General features: G+C 47.2%; 1 long non-coding RNA gene across 1 annotated transcript; it reads left to right on the top strand.

Annotated features, from left to right (window-relative positions):
• The first annotated feature begins 1,991 nt into the window (after positions 1 to 1,991).
• LOC144148801 (uncharacterized) lies at positions 1,992 to 10,062 on the top strand. The gene is made up of 3 exons (XR_013318066.1): positions 1,992 to 2,163; positions 2,899 to 3,036; positions 9,953 to 10,062. It is a non-coding gene; the product is annotated as an uncharacterized LOC144148801 (long non-coding RNA).

The raw sequence follows: 10,062 nt of genomic DNA, 5'->3' as shown, positions 1-10,062 counted from the left end.
ACTATAAATGGACGTGGTCTAAGTAATGTAATAAAAATCTTTACCCGAGTTACGATTGGTATAGTTCTTCACTTGATGTGTTTATTCACTAATATCCCGAACAACTTACTTACAGCCTATGTTGTGCATACAGATATTAGAGATCAGCTTACTGCTCACCGAAAAAAAAATAATGCCCTTAATATGTCATGACAACAAATTAGCAAATCTAGAAATTCAGAAACAGCCTTTCGAAAAAATACATATGTAGAGTCGATAGCGATATGAAAGGCATCGCGGAATATCATGACTTTTTCACTCACGGCAAATAATTTGGTAGCGTGATTGCAGTAGGTACTTGAAACCAGGCCTAAGCATATTAAATAAAACGCAAAAATATGATTGATTCGTACCCATGGAAGCTTAACAGATTATTTGACTATCGTAGTCGCCTGCCTATAAGCAATGCGCGAGAACTTATCGGTATTACGCTGTTTTCGCGCACGCACGCACACACACACACACACACACACACACGCGCGCGCGCGCGCGCACACACACACACACACAAAACGGATACCCAGAGCGTTCGAAACAACTTAAAAGGCAAAAAAAGCATATTTTCGCGCAGCGATATCGCGCGAAAATGATGTAACAGCGAAAAAAGAATTCAGCACGCCGGCATTCACTCGGCCCGAGATGACAGAACCCTTCTCGGCATTCGCTTTTCAAGCAAACGACCACTAAAGCTGCGTGCAAAGGCAATCGTGGGTGTTAAACAACGTACGTTAAACAACTTTGTACTTGTAGGATCGAGTCAAAACACATAGACCATATATTCAAGTTTTCTATCCCGAAGACGCGACAACGAAGGCTGATTTACAACTCAAAGCGCAGGCAGCGTCGGCCAGACGAGCCTCGCTTCAACCTTAGGCTAACGGCACCGCCTTGCGGCGTGTGTCGGAGTTAGCAAAATTACAGCGCTCCCCTTGCTTCCGCGCCGAATGGGACGGCCTAGTGTCACTAAATAAGCTACGTGGAAAGAACACATTCAAATATAATAAGGGTGAGGTAAATTTCGATTCGAAGTTTACATACCACAAGTGGTATTGATTGATTGATTAAACTGGCAAATTCATAAAATAAATATTCATGCAGTAAATAAAATGACTCCGCAGCTATGCGGCAGTGATGCAATTGCCGCTTCAACGATGCTTTATTACGGGCAACGAGGCGTACGGGTCTGATCGCACACGCAAGACTTCCATGCGTTCATTTGGTGTCAGCGAGCAGGACATTTGGATTAGTGTCACTAAAGTTTCGCTGCTTTGTTCAGCGGCTCCAGCTGCACAACACTATCTTTTGAGGGAAGCGAACCACACGAAGCGCGTGCGTACTCTATACGGGCGGGGCTACAAAAAGTTTTTTTATGATCGCGCCAGCACAGTAATGTAAGGGGGAAAGTTGCTCCTTAACGGTAGTGCTTGGCCGACTCCGATCGCGTAGCCGTACGTTTAGGCTCTGGAATTTTCACTGCGATGGTTGCATTACAGCTGTGCTTGAAATAAACTCACCTCACAGATCCTCGATGATGGAGTAGGCTTAAAATCGTCGCGACCGACGAGTTGCAGCCACGCACGGAGTCTCTCACCGGCCTTTTTTCCCAAGGGAAAACGCATGAGCCGCTTTCCATCGTCGGGCTTGTTGCAGCAATGGATCACGGAACAACAAGGCATCGCAAAAGGCTCATCAGGCGGCGAAAAACGTGGAAAAAGCACCCGAAACAGGAGCTGAACGACTGCGACGGGTCGCTTCAACGTCCGCGCAGCAGAGGCAAGCCACAGGGCAGGCACGGGCAGGCCGAGGCACCTGCCCTTCAGGAGAGGAATTAACCAACCTCTTGGGCGGGTGAGGAGCATCGCTAGGCGGATGTGACGTCACGTTTGCTCGCAGCGTTCCCGCGCGGTATGTTTACATTTTTCCGAGTGCTGCACTGCTGCCTACACGGCGTACGTGCCGTAGCGATTCAAGTAGTCGCGTTCGACTTATGCGATCAACGCAAGAATTCATAAACTGGCGATGGTTGTCGCCCTGTCAGTCGTCGTTCAACAGCTCCAGCGTCTTCTGGCACAACAGCTTTGCAGTTATCTGTGGGCGTTCAACTGTCCACCATCGGCCGACCAGGTGAGTGTTTTTTGGCGGGTTTGCAATCAGTTCGCATATCTCCTACTGCAAAGCTTGCTTTCTGCTCGCGGCAGTTATATTAGCGACGTTTACGAAATTCTTAACGGCGCGTTCTCCCCGTCTTGCATTATTGTCGCTGTTTATGCTGCTCGTTCGCGTCTGTCGGCGATCGCGAGCTGTTGACGGTTTGTTGCACGGCGCGGAAACTCGCTCGCATTGCAAACCCGTCTCGCCCATGACGTTTCCTTGTCTCTTTAATGTGGCGTCATTAACATCACTTGTTTTCCTCGACGCTTTTTCTAGACAACGTGCCTTGTGCTAACCGATCTTAATATTGTAACGAAAATGAACTTGCAGTACGATCTGTTGGTGAAGTTAGGAGCGTGACAGGTCCCTGTTGGCAAGGTTTTCGTGTGTGCGTGTGGTTCGTGAGGGCGTTGTAACACGCTACTTTAGCCTGTTGCACTCGTTGCTGCATCCAGCACTTTTGCTGCCAGGAGTGCCTGCCAAGGAATGCTTACGTCGTTATGTGTTTTCATCTTTAATAGTGGGGCCAATCGGCGTTCAATAACTGATGGAAATTCAGCGGGAACGACCCGGATAACGCAGGGCGGGCAAGAGCACTGCTTGTGTGGTCTTCGCTTTCGTTTGCCCCTTTTTTAGTCATCCTAGATTGTTTATTACTGCTGCCTCAACGGTGCTTCATTCCTCATGTTCCATTTCTTTCTCTTGCAGCATCTCCTGACTGCAGTCACAGTGCCCCTAGCCTGCCTGCAGCACTCATCCTGCCAGTCTAGTGGGAACTGCCATTCTAGTGCAGGCCACTTGTCACAACCAAACGGGTTCCCGACTTTTCCTGGCTTCTATTTGATGGTATACTTTAGATCCACCTGTGCGTTCTCACTCCGTGTACATTTCAAGCGAGGGTTTACAGTAACACGGTAGTTGATAGCCATGAAGACAGCAGCGTGTGTACTAAAAATCAAGTTTAGTTATTTATGCCAATGTCAAAAAACCAACCTGGTCTATGCATCCATTCCAGCCTGACATTTTCAAATACAAGTCTTTCAGTAGCTAGTGAAACAATGAAGAGGTAGGGATAGCTCATGCACTGCTTAATTACTACCTTCATTTTTTTACTGTTGAAAATTTATGAATGATGCTATATGTACCACCTAGTGAAGTCCCACCAGAAATTGTTATATGCACTACCGATATAGCACAATCTATGAGGTGGGCTGGCGTGACCTTCGTGCAAACAGCACCGTACGTGGTTTCCGTCACGACAAAGTTTGCACTGTAGTCTTGGGCGTGTAATGGGTTATGGCTGACCACAGGGCCGTTTACAGTGCTTTCCAGCTTCCAGTGGAGGCAGGAACACAAATTACGTGGTCGGCCAGGGCACAGTACATGGTGTTAGTCAACACCATAGATATACCGTGCCTCGGATGGCCGCGTCATATATATATATGTTTCTTAATTTTACTTTTGAGTTTTGTGTAAGCAAGGATGTATCTAGTGCCCCTATGCTGTCTATCCTTGGTTTTTGTAAACACTAAGTAATATCGCACGGTAGCTTTATTCATCGTAATGAGATTTCTCAGGTGCCAGATTGCTCAGATCTCACATGGTTTCCTATGGCTGCAGGGATGTACAATGTCTTGGGTTCGATTCTTGGCTGCCGGGGCTGCATTGAATCTATAAAGCCAAAAAAATTAACCTTCTGTACACAATGTCTTGGTTTACGCTAAAGATCCTTGAGTGAGAGGTCTACCACACTGCCCTGTGCCTCATAGTGCGAAGTGACCTCAGTTTACTCGATTATGATGCAATTACTTAATGCCTTCTCATGTAAACTCTTGAGTGCAAACGGGAGAAGGTGCACCTACCTCGCCTTGAGCTGTTAGACTAAGTTGCCTTTTTCGCACGACATCTAAGCTGTGTGAGAAAGCCATACAGGGCTAAGAATGTTGTAAGAAATGCCTCTTACGTGAGGCAGCTCATACATAATGTTTAAAAAAAGCATGTCACATTATTTTGCAGTAAGCTCTTTAAACGTTTTACACCCCTCCTACCGCCCTGCTTTTATTGTTAATAAAGGCACTTTGCATATGTAGACACAGGAAAATGAAGCAGAAAGACATAGATATTTTTTTCAGCTGCACAGTGTCGCAGGCTATGCACCTGACGCAATGCTGTTTGTTCATCACGGTTTGCACTGTGCTTTGAAACAGTTTGTTACCAAGGTCCAAAGATTCACTTGGCTATTTCATGTCAGGAATGATACAAAGGGATCATCTGTGGAAGCAATGCCCATCTTATTCTTGTCCTTTTGTAATTTATGAGAGCTGCTGCAGCCAAGCATTCTATGGTATATTTATGAACTAGAAAACACATGGAAAAGGCAGTCTCTAAGCTGGAGGGAAACTATCGAGTAGCATATGCATTTAGTTTAAATAGTGGCGTGTTGCCCAACTGCTGGGCAACCGCATTAAGTTTATGCCGTGCTTGTGATTTGCTCAAGTATGTGAACTAGTCTTAGGCATTTACGTGTTGATAAAAGAATTCCGTGCTATCTTCATTCATTCACTGCAACTCGTTTGTGCTCATGGGGAGCATTCGGAATATGACCCTTAGCATGATAAAAATCAGAATACGCTGTACTCAGTTGGACTCAAGATATACCTGATCAGGACACGTCTACTCCTGAATGCTTAGATACCTGATCACATAAAAATTGGCCAACTTAAAACAAGCTGCAGGAAAAGAATCAGCCCCATTCCTTCACCATAAAATAAAAAGAAGACAAGAAGAAACTATTTTACATTTGCAAAAGGTCCAGGCGAGGCTGTTGTTTCTTACGCTTTCAAGAATACATTAATACTGTTGTTGTTTTACAATATAAAGTGAATTTTCCTTACACTACTTCCTCGACTTCAGTTGTTTTCCTTTCTGGGTGACCTACGAGACCAAAGGTGCAATGTAATTAACAGTATGGTCATGTTGGTTGTAAACATGATAGAAAAGGAGCACAAAAATATGCATGGCAAAACTCAGGACTTTTGTTGTGTTGTTTTTCATTTATAGTTAATTTTGTTTTGTCCTATGGCACAATGCAATTCTCGAAACCAGCTTTCCTCAGAAACCTATTGAGCCCAATTTTTCATACTAGGCAACATTACATGCAATGGCTGCACAACACTTTCTGCCTGAATATAAATGTGGCTAAAAAATGTCTTAGTTATTTTGAAGCAGGCAGTTTTCATTGCCAGTCAGACAAAATGGGGCCAGATGCCATCTGTGCAAAACCGCATGTGACCGCACCATGGGAGGAGGAGGACAAACATTTTATTGAGCCTTTAAAGGCCCCTTAGGGGACGTGGTGACCGGCGTACCGGTGTCCGCAGCAGCCCTCGCCGTGACCACCCGCTGGGTAGACAGGTCGGACCTGCCCAGTGCCTCAGCCCAGTGCCCACCGTCTGCTAAGAGAGGATAGGGGTTGTGGGGACAGTTCCAAAGAAGATGGTCCAGTGTTTCCACTGCTCCACAGGCCGTGCAGTTGGTGGAGGGGTAGACGGAAGGATAAATACGGTGCAGGTAGTAGCGACATGGGAGGGTATGGGTTTGCACCAGTCGCCATAGCCGTTCTTCCCTGTTGGATAAATCCGGGTGTGCGGGGGGGAGCTGGCGGCGTGAGAGGCGGTAATGTGCCGTAATGTCTTGGAAGGTCAAGAGACTGTCCCAAGCTGATAGGGCTCCGTGAAAGGGTTCGAGGCTAGGGCCTGCTTGGACGGTGAGCTCTCGAGCGGCCCTATGTGCTGCCTCGTTTCCCCCCACGCCCATGTGGGCCGGAGTCCAGATCAGCTTTATTTGTATGGTAGGAGGATTTTTGAGGAGAATTTTGAGCACCAGGGGCGAGATCATGCCTCTGGCGTAATTTCGAATGGCCGTTTTCGAATCCGAGATGATAGTGATAGGGGGCGGCCTATGTGTAAGGGCTAGCGCGATAGGTGACCGGTAAAAGGTGCAAAGGCTCATGGGTACGTTGTCTGCTCCAGCCACTTTTGGTTCGAGATCTCGCCTGGCCTCCCGTACGCCGGCGGCTTTCACGCGCGTGTGTGCGTGTTGTTTATTTGTCACAGAGTGCTAACCTTTCAGAGAAGCCCCTAGTAGAAGTCATTGTTGTTACACATTGAATGTGCGATGCATGAGCGGTTTTTTTTTTCGGTGGAAACAGATAAACAACAAGCACAAGTGCACGTGAAAGCCGTCGGCATATGGGAGGCCAGGAGAGCTCTTGAACCGGAAGTAACAGAACTCCGCGGGAGCAGACATGCACCCATGAGCATTTGCGCTTTTTACCGGTCACCTATTGCCGCCTCTTCTGCCTCAGAGGGTCAGTTGGTGCGGTCTGTTAGGGATTTAAGAGGAGGAGTGTTGGAATGGTTGATTACTACTGCGACAGCGTATGCATCCTGCCATCGATAGCAAGCTGCGTCCACGTAAACCGTAGTGGGGTGGACGGGGTATTTCTCTGTAAGTGCTTGTGCTCGTAGTTCCCTACGCTGCTTGTTGAAAACAGGGTGATATTGCGCGGTAAAGGGTGGATAGTGAGGGAGCCATGAATGTCGGCTGCTACCGGGAGCCTGTCATCACAGAGGATAGGGGCTTTAAGGTTAAGAGTAACAAGGAGAGTGTGACCGGTGGGGGTGGATGAGAGCCTATTTAGCTGACCGATAAGGTGGGCTTCAATGAGTTCCTCCGCAGTATTGTAAATGCCGAGTTTCTCGAGTCTGGCAGTGGTAGTGCTCTGAGGGATTTGTAGCGCCGTTTTTTAGGTCTTTCGAATGAGGCAGTTGACTTTAGAGAGTTCGGTACGCGAGGGCAAGAGATACGGGAGGGAGTAAGTGAGAAGGCTGAGCCCAAATGCCTGTATCAGCCGGATACGCTCCGTTTCTTTGAGCCCCTTGTTGCGGGCAGCAATCCTGCGGATGAGGGCGATCGTCTGATTCACCTGAGAATTCAGTTGTGCTAGGTACTTAATGTTTGCGAAATTGCGCTGTATGCAGAGCCCAAGTATTTTCAGGACTTCCACTTGGCGAACATCCCTACCATCAATGCGGACCTCAATGGTGGGTGTCTGGGCTGGGTTGCCGGTTGATTTGGCGGGGAGGATTAAAATCTCAGATTTTTCAGGTGAGCATCCAAGCCCAACTTGCGCCGCGGCGGTAACTAAGTCAGCTCCCTGTTAGAGAACCTCCTCGATTTGAAAGTCGCTGCCTCTGGTGGTCCACAGCGTAATATTATCGGCGTATATGCTGTGGAGTAAGCGAGGGATCGCGGCGAGCTTACTGGGAAGGTGGATTAGGGCAATGTTAAATAGGAGTGGGGATAATACTGCACCTTGAGGCGTGCCAATGGTTGGGAAATGGATAGTGTCGGATTGTAGGTCACCGAGCTGAATAACAGCCGTGCGGTTCGAAAGGAAGTTACGGATATAGTTGTATGTGCGGCGACCCGGAGTGAAAATAGCCTGGTGTGATACGTGATCAAAGCTTTCTAAAGATCAAGTGCCAAAATGGCTCAATTATCTACCTTTGAAGGGGCAGCGATAATTCCGTGTTTTAATTGCAGGAGTACATCTTCGGTTTCCGCACCATGGGAAGTGTTGTCCAGTTTTTTGCAAATCGCTTGTTAGCCCTACGGGAACCGCAGCACGTGTAGTGACTGCCATAATCTTTGTCTCAGCCCTATAAATTGACGTGAACCTTTTTCCTCCTTACTTAAAACAGATTTCCTTTTTTGTTGTTTGATCCTGTTTACAGCAAGCCCTTTTTTGTAGCGAAAAGGAACTGCCACCTGAAGAAAACCACCTCTGCTTCAAAAATGCACTGATCAAGATTAGTATCATACTACAATGAGAACATATAAATGTTAAAATGTAAAAAATTAGCCATATACACAAATAACTAATAAAGTGTGCCGCTGCACAAATTGGTTTTCAATACATAAACAAAGGAGTGCTTCAAAGAGAAAGGTCAAGAAAAAGGGCAGGGGTGTTTTCTGGTCTGTTTCACTACAACCTAAAATGATGCTTTGGCTCTCGGTAAGATTAAGTACACTATTTATATGGTACTAGGAAGTGTCCAAGCAGCATTTCTGACTCGCCCCGTCTTTCTACGAGCATTACTGACAGTTTCTCTCTTGTTGATCAAAGAAAGGAGTGAAATGCGCTGAAAGCATCAAATCTGCATTCGCACCGTTCAGTTGCATGGTCTGGCTCATTAACAAGGAACCACACGACGAACAGACGTGGTCACACGTCAGCTCAGAGTTGCGTATCGAGAAATTCTGGGCGAGCTAGAGAAGCTTGCCAGGTCTTGCACTTAAACATCAGTAAAGCATGCATTATGCGACAAACCAACGACGACAGAAATAGCTACCTTCATACTGGGCAAGTGTTCGAACCACTGTGGTGTGTTAACGCCGCGATCAGAAAGTTGCCACGCCAGTTTGACAGCCCTGGCGCGAATCGTGTGTGTCAGTCCGGCCCACAATTGAAAACTTCCGCGTTATTACTGTGATTTGTGGCAGCCAGATTGGTGGGATCGACCCATGGATGATCGGTCAGAAGCAGTGACAAGCAGCCATTTTGACCCTCCGAACGCTTGAAAGTACGTGTAAACATATAAAAAAGTGTTTCTGACTGCAGCTAGATAATGCTATATCGGTGGTGGGTATAGCACTTCATAGGTTGTATTCACTGGTGTGGCCCACAAGTGGGCGACCCTGTGTGTGCGCCGCCATGTATGTGCCGCAGCGTCTGTGATACGTCGGACTCCATGAGATTGCGGTAATGGACCTTTTTCTATTAGCAATCTGCACATGCGCGGGCTGGTAATCCGCCATTCTGGACAGTCGTCTCGGGCAAAACAAAGAAAAGGGTGCCCCCTCCACTTGTTGCTGGGGTAGCAGCTATGCTTTCTAGTGATGCACGTTTTTATTTCTTCTTTTTCGACAGCATGTGGTGAGTTGTGCGTGCACACAAAGGATTTCAAAGGAAAGGGGTGAAGACTTGAGGTTGATCACGGTACGAGCACATGGCTACCAGCAAGGGGGTGAGCGGTGCAAGCATGGCACAACTCGGGAGATGGCATCACGTGCACTGGCTTCACTTAATATAAATATAGAATATAACTATAAATTGGCGTGTGCATAAAGCATTTCTTCGAAAGCAATATTTGGTTTTGGTTTTCAACTGTGCATTAAACGACACTTGTGTCAACATCGGTAGTCGCAGGCGACTGCAGCGTTGCCTCTGGCATGCCGTGTCGCTTTCGTTCATAGCCGCAGTTTCATTCTACAGTGATGCAAAGTTCTTGAGGGCAAGGAGAGCACCACCACGTAATTTGAGTGCAATTAATAGGTCTTCTCTTAATACTAAGGCCGACAATCGGGCTGAAGTGGTGCAGACGATATGCACCGAGGTTTTCTTTTTTCTGCGAGGTGTGGGCACAATGCGCAGGCACAGACGTGGTGGTTTCCAGTGTTGTCTGGTGAAGAAATCTCCCTCTGAAATTTTCAGTGAATACCATCTATTGGGAACAACCGCGCTATTGCTCCGCTTGTTCCCAGGCTTGGGTTGCGACATCAGTGTCCTGACAGCACCACACCTAGCTTGCTAATCCCAGAGCTTGGAGTCTCCTCCTGATGCATTTTTCTTGCTCTTTGCTCCGCCTCCTTTCCATCTTGAGGTTCGTGCTTAAATACTCTCATCATGTCTTTGCAGCACCTGCTGACTGGGCTCTAGCCTGTGCCTGCTGGTGAAGAGAAGTTTGCTGTGAGACGAGGGTCTTGACGAGCACGTAACTCCTGTTGTTAAAGTGAAGCTTTCAGGAC

Source organism: Haemaphysalis longicornis, unplaced genomic scaffold (genome assembly GCF_048455015.1).
Source record: "Haemaphysalis longicornis isolate Haplotype H1 unplaced genomic scaffold, Haemaphysalis longicornis Haplotype H1 scaffold_8, whole genome shotgun sequence".
In the NCBI taxonomy this organism is placed as follows: domain Eukaryota; kingdom Metazoa; phylum Arthropoda; class Arachnida; order Ixodida; family Ixodidae; genus Haemaphysalis; species Haemaphysalis longicornis.
This window is presented reverse-complemented; position numbering and strand designations above follow the sequence as displayed.